Source organism: Gambusia affinis, linkage group LG02, assembly GCF_019740435.1.
Source record: "Gambusia affinis linkage group LG02, SWU_Gaff_1.0, whole genome shotgun sequence".
NCBI lineage: Eukaryota > Metazoa > Chordata > Actinopteri > Cyprinodontiformes > Poeciliidae > Gambusia > Gambusia affinis.
In genome coordinates, this window is record NC_057869.1 from 24530552 (window position 1) to 24548402 (window position 17851).

Genomic DNA, 17851 nt, shown 5'->3' on the forward strand with positions numbered 1-17851 from the left:
TGGGGATAGTGTTTCTGGGGGGATCTGCAGTGTTAGTTTTCAAACACACTAAGCAGTTTGTGTTTAGGTCAAAACATTTATGTTGCTCTAAATTTGCTCAAATTTATTTCTTTACATATGTCTGCTATTTCCTCTACTTGGATTACAACAAGCAGTAAACAGACGTTTTTGTCCTTCTCTATTGACTGACTATTTTCTTGCTTTACCTCCACATAGGTTACAGGAACTGACGAATGGTGGTTCTGTCAGTAAATCTTTGCAGCTATTCCAGGGAGCCAATTGGCTCATCCTCTGCATAATTCTCATGTTTCCCCACTGGTAAGTTTAGGTGGATGACCAGGTCATACCTATAGTTTACATACCATCCATCGCCAGCAGACTGAACAGTGCTCTGAAAGTTGTCCAAAAGATATTTAACATGCCAGATCGCGCAAACATGGTGTCATTAAATTCTGAGTGGATTCATTCAGTGAATCGAGTTACTTTATGTTGTTGTCATAAAGTGCAGTGAGAGGTGGTGAGGAAGACGCTGCGGACCCAGGTTGAAATGAAGACATGATGATTTTAATGGTGATGCAATCCAAATTCCAGGCAGCACCGATGAGCAGACACAAAAATGCTCAGAGCTGGAAGCAACTGGTAGAACTAAATCAAACGACAGACTTGACGGCAGACAAGACGCGACAAAACAAGGACCAGGACAAGGAACAAGGAACACAGGTGGGATTAAATACACAGGGAGACAATCAGGGGGAACAAGGAACAGCTGCACTCAATCAAGGGGTAGACGGGACAACACAGAGTCTCTACAGGACACAGAAGCCTAAATAAACACACAGAAAACTCAAATCACTACAGTTGTGTTAAGTGAAATTTAGCAGATGCTGTATGACTTGTTGTTGCGGCAGAATTGCATCACAGCTATCAGAGATATCAACTCAACAATACAGCTAAGAGAGAGGGGGAGGATGAGTCGGCTTCTGAAGCAGTCAGACTGCAGGAGATTTCTGATAGTGCTTGATTTATGTTGCATGGCCGCGAGTGTGAAATCGGTTCTGACTGAGCTCGAAGACCGACGATTCAAGTTAAGATTAAGAATGTTTTTTAAAGAAAATTTAATGTATACATTTTTTTAAGATCTTTGGTACATTCGTACTTGGAAGCGTGTAAAACATCAGGAAACAACAATAACCAGCCAGAATGCACGGTAACCTTTAAAGATGGAGATTCCTCAACCACACCGACTTCAAAATCCAACATGGCTGCCAAAACCGTGATAGTAGTTGCAATTATAAGCAATTTAATTCTCGTTTTCGGCACTTTGTTTCTTATGAAATCAGTGGCACATGTTGTACTGGACTGGCTTTGTCCGTGAATATGTTTGGTTTTATTCTGATGTGTATAAAAATCAGGGGAACACATCATCTTCAGATGTTTTTATTGGTCTGGTGTAATATTTTAATCTTAAATGTGCTTTTACCATCTGTAAGCTAAAGATTGATCATAATAAAAGAAACAGAGGCTTGAAAACATCAGTCTGTGCATGGTTAATCTAAAATGTACTTCATATAGTGAATCGAGTTACTGAAATAAATAAGCTTTTCAAAAAATATTCTAATCTATTAAATATGGCTGAATATTGAAGTCACTTTTAGTCTAAGCCTAAATCACTATGTTTTTTTGTTTTTTTACGTATTGTAACTTTTGCAGCTTGACTTCAATCACAATTAGGACATTTACAACTGGTACAGAAAAACAGCAGAGTTTGGAATCACTGACTGTCGGTCATCCTCAAAGATTTAAGAACTACTTTGCTGTCACAAAACACAAATAATTAAAATTATATCGCAGGAGAAAATTGCTGATACTGAATTTAAAACGACTTGTTAATCCTATGAAAAAGCAACGAGTTCAGTGTTACAAAGTGTGTCAAATCAACCCACTGAGCATTTATTTATCTCTGTGCAGGTTTTGAGCCCTCTAATCTCACCCAGGCTGAGTTTTCTTTTCTCAAAATGAATCCAGTATGTGGAGCTCCTGCTGCACATTTTGCCTCCATGCAGCCTCAGTTACAGATGGTTTACGTGGCTCCTCAATCCAGAGGGGATGAAATGAGATTCTTTTAAAAGATGAAAAAAAAAAAATTTAACACAGTTATTCCATAACTTTCTGCAAAAGAGTTGCATTGTGCTTTTAAATCCACACTACAGTAAAAATAAGAACATGGAGAAGCAATGTGACTCACCGCCCAATTCTTCAGTATAAAGCTGCAGCACTTTGTACTGTAAGAGCTCCTCAAATTCCCTGAGTCACTGTCGATTAGGATTCCACGTGAAGGTGAGTCTGTCTGACTTTTGATTGATCTTGATGTCCAGACAGAGAGCGCCAGAAGCAATGCTTCCTTTGTTTTCCCCTTTTGTGTGCTGTCCCAGGGTCAAAGAAGGATTTATGTTGTCTTGTGTGGAGGCAGTTAACAGAGCAGCCAAAAATTGACTTCCTATTTAACCCAAAACAAAAGCATTGCAAGGACAAAAGAGTCACTGGCCACCTTAATAGGCACACTTTGCTACTTCTGGGTTTTCAGAACTGCATTGGAGTCTTTGTGGACTAAAATCAAACAAGGGGTTTAAGACATTCTTTTCAGGTCTTGGTCCATATTGCATGATTCGATGACACGGCCGTTGCAGATTTGTCATCTACATGTCCATGATTTTCTGTTCCGTCGTATCTCTAAGTTGTTCAGTTGGATTGAGATCTAGCCAGAACAGGGACAATGTACAAGGAAAATGTCCGTACACGGTTGTCAAATAGTAACGAGGAACATTTAACTTATAAAACAGCTGGAGAAAACTCCATGTCACGTATCAGAAGATGTCCAAAATAAGGATTAATTTGGGCATCTTCCAATTGCAGAATGAGGTCCAGGCTGACATTTTGGAGATTTGGAAGGACAGACAACAGAAGATTACAGGAAAGGCTCTTTCCACATCCTAATGTCAAGGAAGAGAGAGTTTGACAATTTGAATGCTATCATAAACAAAGAGTGTGATCAAGAGCACCTTCCTCCAAGAGTCCTGCAACCATTTGGTGACGATTTTGTGCATTACCTACCCAACAGAGTAGCGGGTCACAAAGCAAGAGTGACAACAAAGAGCTTCAAATTTCAGAACATGGACGGATGGAGAGCAAACTTTCCAATTCTCTGAGAAATTGTGGTCAGCTTTCAGGCGATGCCCAGGAAAATGGATCAACTCCGAGCACTTATTGAAGATAAAAGAAATTCTTACAAGAACAGGTAACTAATAGTATACGAAAGAGGAGACTTTTGGACTTCCCGTCTTCTTGGCTCTGACCAGGTCGATGTTGACCAACTCTCTGTACAGGTCAGGTCCCCTCAAAGCTCTGCAATACAGTAGAAGTCCAGAAGAACAAACAGATGCACTGATCAGACTTTTCCTGGCCGATATCAACATTCCAGCCACTTCTAGATTTCCTCTATTCAGAATACATGAATATCGCAGATTATGCAGCAAATACAAAGACTTGGGACAATAAAGCTTAATGCTCCGATCAGAGACCTGAAAGGAAAATGATCTGATTCCAGTTTCTGGATGACTGGTTAGTGTGTCACTGATTAACACGAACAAAAAACAGCATAACTTAACAAAACTAAGTCATGCAAGTCAAAGTTGTTCAACTTAAAAATGTTGCCTCTTCTATGTCAAGAACATCATTGCACAGATCTAAGTGAGAGCAGAAGCTAGTTGATATTTTAATAGAATTTTAATCCAACAATTTTCTCTGCAGGTAGCCGCTTTATTGAAATGCAGTAGAATAAAGCCAGTGAGAAAGATGAAGAAAGTCTTTTTGAAACAAAAACATCTAAAAGGAACATTCTCAGTTTTGTCTTTTTGTATGCAAATTTGCACCTGATTCCTCTGCTCTCTCTTTAAATCAGCAGAAATGAAGCCGCTTGCTGTGAAAATGACTGTTCCGCATGCGTTCTTTGCCACTCAGAGGTTAGATAAAAAGAGCAATAATTATCTAAATTTAAAACTCACTCTAATTAGGTCTGCATAAGACACAAATGTAAAAAGTGACGGCGGAAATGTAGTAATGCCCTCATTACTACAGCCACAACTCACTCAAGAGCAACGCGATTCGGCCGTTTCACAAGCCAGTACATGCAGAGTAAATACCAGCCATGGTCAAAACACTTGCAACAATTCACTTGTGTTATTTATCATCCCCCGCAACACTTTTGCAGCAATTACCATAAAGCAGCTCATTTTTTAAGAGCTTATAGAAGTGCTGAAGCTGGCAGCTCCTCCCGAAAGCCAAACGAAAGCTCAGCTCTTTCACTCGCAATCCATCACCAAGCTAAAGCGCTCTCTGACAAATCTGAGCCCTGAGCATTTCTCAGAGGGTGCTTTCGCTGTATCGTCCACATTTTCACCTGTCATGATCTGGTTTTATGATCCAGTCAGGAGTCAGACAGGACAACTTGTTTTTAAATGTGCAGTGATTCTTTTTTTTTTTCTGTCTCGCTTAAGGAATGAACGAGAACGTGCTTTGTTCTCAGACAGACACCAGAGGCTTCAGGTTGATCTTAAAGGCTGATCTACTCAGAGTAAGTGCACAGAGACAAAGAGCAGAAATGACACCGATGGGGGACTGGAGACAGAGCTCCATGTAGGGCCTCCAAAAACGACAGATTCAAACTTTTCCATATTTTTGGAATAAGTCGGTCAGCTCTGCACGTCTACTGACTGAGACTTTTGCTGATTCTGTCTTTCAAAGCAGCTCAAGTCCAGGTAAGCTTGCTTGTAGTGCCTGTGAACAGACATCCCAAGTCCTTATTTGGAAAAAAAAGAGAAAAAATGTTGAAAAAATAATTGACGTCAATATATTTTTTCACTGGTTTTTAATCTATATCACACATGCTGATGTAGGTTTAGGTTATGATTGGTGTCACTAGGATTTTTACAGAAGACCTTCCCTCTAATACTTGTCTCATCTGCAAAACTAAACATTTTCTTTGATTTGTTTTCCCACCTCGTATGTTAGCAGTTTTTGTCTCCTGGCACTTCAATTTTGTGTTGGCAAAGGAAACAGTCACCTGCACAATGAGAAAGACTTTCTCTTTTGGGCAACATGAAGACGAACCAGACGAACAACCACTGAGGAAGGCAGAAGAACCACCGCGGGCACAGGTAGAGCATTAACTTCTGTGCAGAAAGAGGGACTCAAACTTAGGACCTAGACAGTAGTGCAAACCCAGCATAGCCCATCATGATAACAAAACATAATATCTGCTCCACATCTTTAGAAAATTGATAAAAAATAAAAATAAAAATACCCCTCTGTGCTGTTGAACCTCCGGACGCAAGCGTCTGCGCTGTAATCTGTGTGCATTTCAGATGTTTATTATTACATCTTTCAGGTGATTTTTGCTCTATTTTAGCACATCGATGGTGTTTTTCTGCAAGGCAAAACTGAGCACAGCAGGTGCTCGTGATTTCACGCCACTATAAGTGTGTTCACCACAAATCGGTGCCTTTCAGCTTTTTTTGAGGCATTTAAATTATTTGGGAACAGTTATTTCTCCGTCGCCTGCCTCTCGCCACCTGCTCTCCTGCGTACACCTGCATTCAATGGTCCGAGTAATCTCAATTCTAATTATAAGGGCAGTTTTCTATTAGCGACACGCAATATCTTCTTTCCAGAACAGCAGATCTTTTAATTCCCTTTCTGACATCTTCCTGCAGGATACTAGTTCCTGCCACCAGAGAGGGAAGCAGAGGATGTGAGCACAGACACGAGGAGATGAGCTAATAGGCATTTAGTGAAATGAGACATGCTTGCTTGTGAGCTGTCATTTTTAACCAATGTCAATTAACCATGCTGCGTTAATGCTGCAGAGCTCCTTCAACGTTTCCATCTCGGAGGATCTCGCTGGATTTTTAAATTCCTCCCGTAATAACGAGCGTACGGTTATTGCTAAAGCAATTAGCGTAGGATTAATGTCCCGTCCCCGCATTGAGACAATGGGGATGAGAAAAAGGCAGTTTGGTGAATCCTCCTCTCTCCTAACTCCTTCCCATTTGAGATGGAACGAAGACATACTTCATGACATTCGGATGCAATTCGCCACAAAACATTAGAACGGAAGAGAGATGGGATGAGGAAGAGCAAAAGTAGCTTCCCAAATCTTACGTTTTATTATTGTACCTTTTTTTAAAAAATTTCAGCCGTCATTTTTTATCCGTGAGCTTTCGGTCCCTGCACTAAGTAGTATTGTTCTTGCACAAAACACATTGAAATTGCTCATAGCAGGCGGACAGTGGCAGCTTTTGCATGAATGGAGCCAAGGGCGAAACCTTCTTTCTACTGATTCAGTCCTGCTCATTATGCCAGAAAAAAACCACATTAGGCAAACAGAAACACTAAGAACAAAGATGTACTGATGTCTCTTGAGTCAGATAAATGGGTCAGTCTAAATGTTTCAATCGAGATCAAGTGTAGCTGTTGAAGGACAATAATATTTCCATTCAAAGCGTGGCAGTAGCTGAACAAAACTAATTCTGAGAATGTGGAAAAGAAAGCTGTATTTCAAAACATGAGAATGTCTGCTCCTTTTCTTCCTTTGGATAAATAAACCGACTTGTAAATGCCTCGGTGGCCCTATGTGAAATAACGACTGAAACAAAAACAAACCTGTGAGAATTGAGGTGCACCAGCCTACACAGCTGCGACTGGACTACTTTTATCCTTCGTTTATCTCCTGTTTGGATAAACAGCAGGCTATTATATCCATTGTGTTTCTTGTTTTCCTCGTATTCTGAATAACTATGATTCTGCACTTTAACAACAAAGTTTTCCGATTAATTGACAAAGAACACACACAGGATCTCTGTGGGAAACTCATCTTTTTGTTGCCGGGAAGAAACAGATTGCAGTGTTTTGGTAATGAGTGCCTTGCGACTGCTCACCCCACCGGCGCGTTGTAAAGACTGAGCAACTGGGCGGCAGGGGAGGGCAGGAGGAAGAACTCATGCAGGTAGAGGCAAACGAAGGAGAGACTAAAGAACCTGCGAGGTTTTGATTTACTCAGCTAATGTAGAAATGTCCTGTTTGCATAGCAGACTCTTGACTGTAAAGGGGTGTGAGGGCCTCGAGCTATCCCAGTTTTATCAACGTTCATTTTCGAAGATAAAACCTTGTTTGACTGGGCAGGAAAAAAAATAATTTGGAAGAGAAACGTGGAGAATGAGAACAGCTTGGAGCGGGCTTATGAAGCTGAAGCCACTTAATGTGGCATAAAGGAGAAAATGTAAATTTGGTCAGGTTTTAAAAAGCTCCCCCCAAAAATGAGAAGTGGTGAAAAGCTCTTATAACCAACTTAGATGTATTTTTACTGCTCTTCCCTTTGTTCTGACTGAAAATCGGCCCCAATTAAAAACGTCACTTTTAAGACCAAAAGCATGAAGCTTCTGTTTGGAAGGATTAATTGGTTCCCTTGTGAAACAAAAGACCAACAGAGGGAACGGAAGTAAAAGCTTGGTGAGTGAGATACGTGTTCCTAAGTCTTTTTAGCGATTGCTTTGCTGCCATCACTGCGATATGTGAACATCACCTGCTCCTACAGACAAAGTGAGAGCGAAATCAGAGCACAGTTCACAGTGCATGGCTGATAACTTGGCATTAAGCAAATAAAACATTGAGAATTACATTCAAAGACGTGTCAGGTGTGTTTTAACACAACGTCAGAGTGATATCAGCAGAGCAAAGCAATTGGGAGAGTAATTAAAGTTGCAAGCAAGCAGCATGTGGCTGCTGAACTCAAGGGCAGTCGTGGCTCAAACTATTTCAACAGAGCTCTGATTGGTCAATGGTTTGATGCCATGCTGATGTGGGAATGGATAGCAGTGTTGAAAGTTCTCTTTGTGGTACATAAATCTGCACCTCTCCATTGTGACACTAGTTGGAAGATACTGAATGAAAGAAGTCTGCTACAGCTCGGTGCAAACGTTGAGACCAAAGCTTGAACCACTGTTTTTAATGTGTGTGATCCAGATTCTGCATGTAATAATTAGATTTATGAATTATCTGAAGCTATTAGCATAAATAGTCCAGACAGGACTGTCACTAACAAGAAAAATGAACAAATCTCCTGGCTCACCAGATACTGAAATCTATTAAACATAAAAACAAACTGTGATCACGAGGGTTTAAGAAACGGTAGTGATTTTATTGAAAGGAAGTATCACTTGTATAAAAACTAATTGACATAAATAATAAGGAAGAGCAAATGTAAATATTGTACTAATCATATAAATAGCTTTTCAAAACTTTGTATAAGTTGCTTGTGTTTTTCAGGAGAGAAGAAACAGAAAATTCTTTGCAGATCTTTGAAGCAGCTTTCCAGAGCATAAAGTGTTGCGTTCACCATGTGTCCCACGTTGCCAAGCTTTTTCCTTTTTGTGGAATTTACTGACAGTTTTGAGCATGAAACTTGAAATTCTGCAGGCAACTGAATATAATTATTGATAGTCAGACGAAATTGAATTTATGTTAAAACAGAACCTAAAATTTTACAAGCATTGTAGGTTAATGGCAGTACAGAGGTGTTTAATCAATTCAAGATTGAAGATATCTTGAATTATTACTCTTACGAGTCAGAATGTTAATGAATGTCAGGAAACCTTTTTTTTTTTGGGGAATCATACACGTCGAGTCCTAAGTGTCACCACTGAGTAATAATGTTTTACACAGTAATAACTTTTACATATAAGTATTACCTTTATTTTTTAGCTCACAAATGCGTAATATATGCTTATATACCACAGTTAGCATCGTAAGTGTTAAAATTTATAACAGTACACAAATAAAATGTCTGGAAAATGGGTTAGATGATCTGGAATTATATTTAGAAAAATCTCCTCACTTGGCAACTCTATTCCAACATCCTTTGGACAAAGTAGAAATGTATGACCTAGATCCATACCGCCACGATTGATAAAAACAGAACATGGAGAGCCAAGGATTAGGCCTGACTTTGCAGCTAGAAGACGTGGGGACCTTGCAGTCATTGAGTCAACCAAGAAATCCTCCGATCACCAAAGCGGTCCAGAATCAAATATTATGTCTTCTGGAAAGCGGAATAGATGTTTCGATGTGTTTGTCCGAACAAAGCAGAAAATCCACACGGGAATGACTGAAACACAATACAACTTTCTACAAAGTAGAAATATGTTGTGTTGACTCATCAAAAAGAAATGGCTAAAAAGGGGGAAAAAAAGAACAAAAAAGTCAAAAGGATTTCTGTATTTTCTACAGAAAAGACTCTTTAAACAACTATTATGCAATCGTTCAAAGTAATGTACTTTGATCTTATCATTTTAAAATGTCTATAGAAGTATAAAGGAGTCTTTATTTGTGTGTGTTAGATATAAACCACTCTTCAAAGAGACTCGCTTCTAAAGTCCCACCGTTTCCCTATAAGGTCACTCAGAGGAATAAATTTGTCTCTATGGTTCTCAAAAGTGTTCCTAAAACCTGCAAAATCACAATTTATATACTTTGTTCGCACATTAAAGAAAGCTTTCCTCTGGCTTAATGAGATCAGCATGAGATCACAAAGGGCAAAATTAGAACATAAAACAAAAGATAAAGAAACTGTTTGCTTAATTAACGCAGATAAAAATGGAAGTACAACCTTCCAGATTATGTAATGTAAGGTCCTCTGATCCAAAAGCAGAAGAAAACCCAAGCATCCTCTCCAAAAGGCCTTTCTGGGCTTGGATTATGTTTAAAGAAGCCGGTACGGCGGCAGAAGGATTTCATTTTTCATGCAGTTTGTTTTAAAAATGCACATCAGAGGGGAAGAAAGCTTTGTAGAAAGCTGTGAGCAGAGGAGGAAGCGGATGAAGAGCAGGGAGCGCGCACGGCAACATCTGACTGCTTCGGCTGGTGCAGAATGGAGAGGCCTCATTAAAATTTAATTGCGGCACGATGTTGAGTGCAATGCCATCATCAAGATGCATGTGACCTTCTTCTTTTTTTTTCTCCTGTTCATCTCATTCACCCCCTTTACCTTGTGATGAAATGTGTGTTTGTGGGTGGGGGACTACAGACGTGTTGAATCTTCCCCATCTCCTCTTTTAACAACAAATATGTAAAACACTCCAAGTTCAGACAGACGTAAACGCATATACATGTACAGGCAGCAGTAACATAAATTTCAGTCAAAGACAGTCGCAATCATACTCTCCTGTAAAGGTTTATGTCACAAGGACGAGTCTCACCAGCAGCCTCTTTAGCATGCACACAGGACGCGAGCTGCGTGTTTGTCATCCTCCTGCTCTCGACGGGTGTTGCATTACAAGGTACTGTCTCCAAACTGCCAGCATCAATTAACATCAATAATGGATGCCTACCGACACTGCCGGACCCGAGTGCTCATTTCGCTCTTGCTTTCATTGTTCTCACACGTGCTTCGCGTGGAGCGGTTAAATTTTGCAGCAGGCACAAGACGCTAACTGTCTTATGAAAGAAAGACAGATCTGACCCGAGATGTTCCCTATGAGGCGAGAGGCTCTGCGTGTTCCCAAAACACGGCAAAAGCTCCTGCACTCCGCCGTGGCTTCGATGAGAACTGTCAGGCCTCTTAAAAAGAGAAGAGCTATCAAATGAAAACACATCAGTGACATCAACAGGGTTGTTCTGCAGATCTGACCAGATGGAGGACTTACAGACATCAGTCTGGTCTGTATCAAAACAAGATTATTATTGTTATTTTTTTAAACTTCAGTGGCCTAACAGCTAACTCTGATTATCCTCTTCAAATCCAAAGGTCTAAAGAATCACCAGTCAGAACAGAACCCACAGAGAAGGAGGAATATTAAATGCAGAGTTTAGCAGGTATATATATTTAAGAAGGGGGGAGGAGAGAGCATTTTAGAAACCTGAAGTAGATAAATTTAACAAAGCGAAAGCGGAGGAAACCCAAAAACCATGCTGACTCTAGGCACGTTTGCAGAGTTCAAAACGTTCAAATCAAAAACTTTCACTGGGAAATACTATTGCCAGTGATATTTCTGAGGGGCCTGACTTTCATGTAACCTTTACAAATGGTTCATAGATCAGTAGTTCTATGGAGTTTCTAAAAGTTTTCAAACAATTTTGGAATTTTGATCTTTTTGTCATGAAGTGGTGTTGTGGTGGTGGTGAGGCAAACGCAGCAGAACCCAGATGAGGTGAGGTGAGGAGTTTAATGATGAAAAATCAACAGAAAATACAGTCCACAGACCTGGCAGCACTGACGAGCGGAAGGCTAAAGCTCACAACAGGTAGCAACAGGTTTTACGAGGACTAGACGTACCTTGACATAAACGGACGAAGCAAGACGTACACTGACTGACACTGACGTAGGACCCGACGAAGACAGACACACACAGGTGACACTAAATACACAAGAGGTAATCAGGGAACGAGACACACCTGGGAACTAATCACGGGGAGACAGGACAACACAGAGACTCAGACACACAAGAAAACTAGAAATAAATACACAGGAAAACACAGAACACAACAGTACCCCCCCCTTAACGGGCGGCTCCCAGACGCCCAAAGCAGAAACCCAACGAGGGTGGGCGGAGGGGAGCTGGATGGGGGTCCAGAGTCCATAAAACAACAAAAAAACTAACCCAACGGGTGGGCGGAGGCACCACGAAGGCCAAGAGTCCAAAACAAACAAAACAAACCCAACTGGGTGGGCGGAAGCTTGCAGGCGGGAACCACAGAGGAGGTCCGGCGGCCGTCCATGGCGCGAGGCCGGGAACTGAGGCGGTCAGCGGCCGTCCATGCGCAGCGCGAGGCGAAACCCGGAGAGAATCCAGCGGCCCTCCAGCGGCGCGAGGCGGGAACCAGAAGGAAGGTCGGCGGCCGTCCAGCGGCGCGAGGCGGAACCACGGAGGCTGTCGGCGGCGTCGCGGCGCGGGCGGGAACCACGGAGGCTGGCGGGCGGCCGTCCGCGGCGCGGGCGGGAACCACGGGCTGTCCGGCGGCCGTCCAGCGGCGCAAGGCGGGAACCACGGAGGCTGTCCGGCGGCCGTCCGGCGGCGAGTCTCTAGGACGCCGCCGGCGGCGGCGAGAGCACAAAAGTCTCTGGGGCCGCCTGGGCGGCGACGAGCACAAGGAGTCTCTGGGCGCCGCAGGCGGCGACGAGCACAAGGAGTCTCTGGGGCCGCCGCAGGCGGCGACGAGGCACAAGGAGTCTCTGGGGCCGCAGTCTCGGGAAGCACTAGGAGTCTCGGGGAAGCACTAGGAGTCTCGGGGAAGCACTAGGAGTCTCGGGGAAGCACTAGGAGTCTCGGGAAGCACTAGGAGTCTCGGGAAGCACTAGGAGTCTCGGGGAAGCACTAGGAGTCTCGGGAAGCACTAGGAGTCTCGGGGAAGCACTAGGAGTCTCGGGGAAGCACTAGGAGTCTCGGGGAAGCACTAGGAGTCTCGGGGAAGCACTAGGAGTCTCGGGAAGCACTAGGAGTCTCGGGGGAAGCACTAGGAGTCTCGGGGGAAGCACTAGGAGTCTCGGGGGAAGCACTAGGAGTCTCGGGGGAAGCACTAGGAGTCTCGGGGGAAGCACTAGGAGTCTCGGGGGAAGCACTAGGAGTCTCGGGGAAAGCACCAGGAGTCTCGGGAAGCACTAGGAGTCAAGCACTAGGAGTCTCGGGGGAAGCACTAGGAGTCTCGGGGGAAGCACTAGGAGTCTCGGGGGAAGCACTAGGAGTCTCGGGGGAAGCACTAGGAGTCTCGGGGGAAGCACTAGGAGTCTCGGGGGAAGCACTCTCTGTAGCGCCGGCTGGAGCGGCGGCAGGAACGGGAGCAGCGCGCTGGGCTGAGCGGCGGCAGGAACGGGCTCGGGTGCGCCGGCTGGAGCGGCGGCAGGAACGGGCTCGGGTGCGCCGGCTGGAGCGGCGGCAGGAACGGGCTCGGGTGGCGGAAGTGTTGCTTGCGGCTCCGGCTGCGGAGGGTCTGCTGGCGGCTCCGGCCGCGGAAGCGCTGCTGGCGGCTCCGGCCGCGGAAGCGCTGCTGGCGGCTCCGGCCGCGGAAGCGCTGCTGGCGGCTCCGGCCGCGGAAGCGCTGCTGGCGGCTCCGGCCGCGGAAGCGCTGCTGGCGGCTCCGGCCGCGGAAGCGCTGCTGGCGGCTCCGGCTGCGGAGGGTCTGCTGGCGGCTCCGGCTGCGGAGGGTCTGCTGCTGGCTCTTCAGGCGACGGAACGGGGGTGGTGGATCGGGAGGACAGAGTCTTGGGTCTGGGAGGCAGCGGTTCTCCAGCCATGACAGCATACGCTGCCTCACGCTCCCACTCTGCCTCCCTCTGCAATGCCACCAGCTCAGGAAGCGGAAAACGTGGAACCCAGAAGTCCAGCAGCAGACCCAAACGGATGGCGAATCCAAGCCGTCTTGTAGCAGCGTACGGCTTGGACATGGCAGCCTCATACTCGCGTATGGTCTCCGTTAATTCTTTTATTTCCTCTGGGTCCATGATGGTAATTGCGTGCCTCACCGTTCAGCTTGGTCGGGTCCTTCTGTCATGAAGTGGTGTTGTGGTGGTGGTGAGGCAAACGCAGCAGAACCCAGATGAGGTGAGGTGAGGAGTTTAATGATGAAAAATCAACAGAAAATACAGTCCACAGACCTGGCAGCACTGACGAGCGGAAGGCTAAAGCTCACAACAGGTAGCAACAGGTTTTACGAGGACTAGACGTACCTTGACATAAACGGACGAAGCAAGACGTACACTGACTGACACTGACGTAGGACCCGACGAAGACAGACACACACAGGTGACACTAAATACACAAGAGGTAATCAGGGAACGAGACACACCTGGGAACTAATCACGGGGAGACAGGACAACACAGAGACTCAGACACACAAGAAAACTAGAAATAAATACACAGGAAAACACAGAACACAACACTTTTTTGTTCACATATTTTCAGTCTTGAAGATCCATACATCTACTTATTGTCTATGTGGTGCCGATCTCCAGCAGCCATTGGGCAAGAAGCAGGGCCCACCCTGGATAGAGACACACAACCCTGCATTCAATATCAAAATGAAGAATCTGGACAAGTCAATATATAAAAACATGAACAATGTCTGAAAAGAACATCTTGAAGAAATCGGAGGGGAAAAAAATTTAAGGGTTGTGGGATTTTGTTGCAGGTGACCATCTACTGTGTACTGCGTTTTCAACTGATATTGATTTGAGGATCACCATGTGAGAAGAGAATCCATCGTTTCCATGTCTAACTGGAGTTAGGAATGTTCAGCTGAAAACAAAACAAACTGTTTGCGTAATGGGTTGCTTGTAGCAAAAATAATTCTATGGTAGTGATTTTCCAAAACAGTGATTCCGCTCTTGAGTTTAAGAGCTATTCCATAATGTTCTGAAAATACAACAAACGAGATTTGACTTGCTGTCAAGTAAGTGGAAACCACCAAACCATTGAAAGACAGCAGCAAAAATGCTTTACATTATTTCCGTTTTTGACTGTCAAAGACCAATAAACAATAAACCAACTGTTAACCGCTATTCGGCCACATGTCTGAGTCCTGCCTCACTCTGTAAATTACATCAAGTCAAGCACACCTGCCTGAACTTTGTGCCTAAAGGCAAAGTCTGAATTTTTTTTCGAGCTGCAGAAGAAGAAAACGTTCCAACTTTAACATGCTCTGATCACAATTTTTGTCGAATCTGCAGGCAGCTGGTGGGAGAAGATTTTATTACAACTGGGGTGCATTGTGCTATTGAATGCAACATCTGCTGTGTGTTTACTCTTAAACTGGAGGATATAGGAAAAAGAAAAAGCAGAGAAATATATTTAATGCTGAGTCGTGTTGAGAAGAAAGCTTGTTGAACTACTCCTAGAAGGCAAACAGGACAAAATTAATAATATGTCTGCCTAATGGAGTTTGTTGTTAACGTCTCCTGCTGGTACAATTAAGGAATTAACCTTGAGAATATATTTTTTTTCTAACTTCACCTTTTGGTAAATGTCGCCCTCTTGTGGCGAGTTGGTTGCATTACAACCAACTCACGAGATGCAGGGAGCTACATCTCGTGAGTTTATTTTCACTTTCCATCATGTCACTGCTGAGTAAAAGTATGTTTATTGTTGCTTACAATTCCAATGTTATCTTGTAAACTTTTCTGCCAGATTTGATAGAAAGTAGTATACACGCTGGTGCGCAGGTGTTTCTATTTATTTAAAGGCTCAAAGAGCCCCACGAGGAAGCTTAAATAATAACATCTTGGTGCCCTTTTCCCCACTTAAAATCATTTTGAAATGAATTGAAAAGAAAATTAATTGGAAATAAAAATAAAAAAGTGGAGTTTTACAGAACATTTCAGAAAGAGCCAGGTGGCCTTGATTTGATTACATGCAAGCAGAATGCCTGGACCCTGACAGGAACCTCTGTGTTTATTTATTTATTTATTTATTTATTTATTTCCAAATGTCATGTAGTTGGTTGAATACGAAGACCAAGCAACACTTTTAAGTGTTGTTCTACTAACCTAACAGCTAAATATCAATTCAAATTCTCTCTGTGAGGAATTATTCATTTTGCTTCATTGTATATACAAGTGATATATAAGTGAAATGACAAAGAAATACTTTAAACTCTCTGAATAGGTGAACATAAAATGACAGCTGTAGGTGAATATTTCTGTAACTGTTAGCAGTTCAACACTTTGCTTAGATGCCTGGTGTTTACAGGCCAAGATGAATTTTGAACAGGCATGCTGAAAATTGCATATTTAACTCTAAGTTACAGTTTGATTTTACTACTGAATAGCTGTTTAATCCAGGTGTCTTTTTGTTCGTTTTGTCTGCATTCTTCCCATGTAATTAAATGCAGCTTGTCTAAAAACTACAGAAAACCTTCAATTTACTGTAGAAGAAGTTGACCTTTCTGCAATTAGTATAACAATTTTCCAAGTAATCTGTACCAAACATGTTCATCAGTGACATTTTAATTTAATATTATCTTGAAGTTATTCAATTTCAAAAGGTCAAGGCTGCACATTAATTGATTTGCTTTGCGTCTAGCTAAAGATTATGTCGAATATACTTGAGATGTCATTAAAAAATTAGTCAATATAGGGCAAATTAATGATCAAACAAAAACTTGACCAATACAACAATAGCATTGATATTACATACCTTTTTGAAAGACAAACATTTAGGAAGAAGCATTTGGACTTCCTTCGGCTCTCTTTAGCAGTACACAATGATGGTTTCCAGGGTACACCACACTGATGCAGTAACTCAAGCAAAAGAAGCTACCATTCACTTTACTGTGTATGAATATACTTTTCATTAGACTAAAATTTATCTGCAATCCATGAAGGGGCTTACATAGTGAAGCAGCTTTAAGCATTGTTGCCTTGAAGGAAGACAGTCCAAGAATGTTCTCCTTGGAGTTTTTTTTTTTTTTTTTTTTTTTTTTGCATTTAGTTTGCATGTTTGGTTACCCCAAATTGTCCTCAGGTGTAACAGTGTTGCCCTGGCCACCTGTCCAGGATGTACCCCACCTGTCATCCAATGGACCTTACCAAGCTCCGCCCACAACCGACCCACGTGACCGCAAGTCTCACAAACAAAGCCTTGCCGCGCGTTGTTTCTGTGTACACATGACTCGATTAGTGCATCATTTCTACGTGATTTTCACAATATATCAGCTACTACAATGGACAGAGGAACTAACAAGTTCATGTCATCATCTGGGAGGAGGTTACTGGTTTTTCAGTCACAAGCTGGTTTCAAACCTCAGGCCAGCAGGTGTCAGTCAGTTATGGAAGATCTGAAATTTGGTTTGATGACCTCAATATGAGAAGCTGCAGACTGATAGAAGGAACCAAAGAGCTCTGGAAAGGTAAAGGCAAATCTTCTGAAGCTGGGATATAATTAATTTAATTTCACATAATTATCACGGTAAAAGCCATTTGTTTGTTAAAATTTTATGAAATATATTTGTTCTATTTGATATTTGTTGTGAATGGCGTATACTCACAAATGAACGAGATAATTAGTCCAACGTTTAGAAACTACAGCGGCTGTAATGCGCCACAGCAAAGGTAAACAAAAGTAAAATAACCTGAACAGATGATCAACTCAAAACCACTCCTACCTTTTTACTCTCTCTCTCTCTCTCTCTCTCTGTAGTTTAAGCACACCTGTTACCGTGGCAACCGCCTGCGCCCCGCAAGACGAGCAGAGATTAGTTAAAAACATAACATTCAGTCCGTTACGATATCAAGTTTCCAGGCTTGATATTTATTTCTGGATTATTAATCAGCGCTTCCCTGAACACAGCGATGGTTGATTCACTAGCTGTACTTGGTGCTAGAGTGGCTAACACGAGTAACAGTTTAGTCCAAAGCCTTTTCTGCTAAAATAAAATCTTTAGTGTATGTCAGATACAGTACACATTGTATATTGATCTGTTTAGCTAACATAAGACTGTGTAGCAGACAGGCTTCAAGGTGTAGAAGTTGTATCAGTACTGCCATTATGCTGTGCTTAGATAACGGGAAGCTCGTTTGTGAGACGGCCACGCACGTGACCACGTAGAATGGGCATCAGCCAATGAAAAGCAGCCCCTCTGGTAAGGTTCATGTCTGCTACACAGCAGACCCTGTGAAACCTACAAGGACAAGCCATTTTATTCTCATTAAATTGATGAATTACATCTTATCTGCTATATCTAACACTACACAGCTAATGGTTAAGTGTTACAATATGTGGTTTACTTTACTTTTACTCTGTTGAATGCTCGT

At 42.8% G+C, this 17851-nt stretch overlaps 1 long non-coding RNA gene across 1 annotated transcript; it reads right to left on the reverse strand.

The window, feature by feature from the left end:
• Positions 1–1277: 1277 nt before the first annotated feature.
• Positions 1278–16503, reverse strand: LOC122844580. The gene is made up of 3 exons (XR_006372896.1): positions 16236–16503; positions 2246–3402; positions 1278–2119 (listed from the first exon to the last, which is right to left on the reverse strand). It is a non-coding gene; the product is annotated as an uncharacterized LOC122844580 (long non-coding RNA).
• Between the last annotated feature and the right edge of the window lie 1348 nt (positions 16504–17851).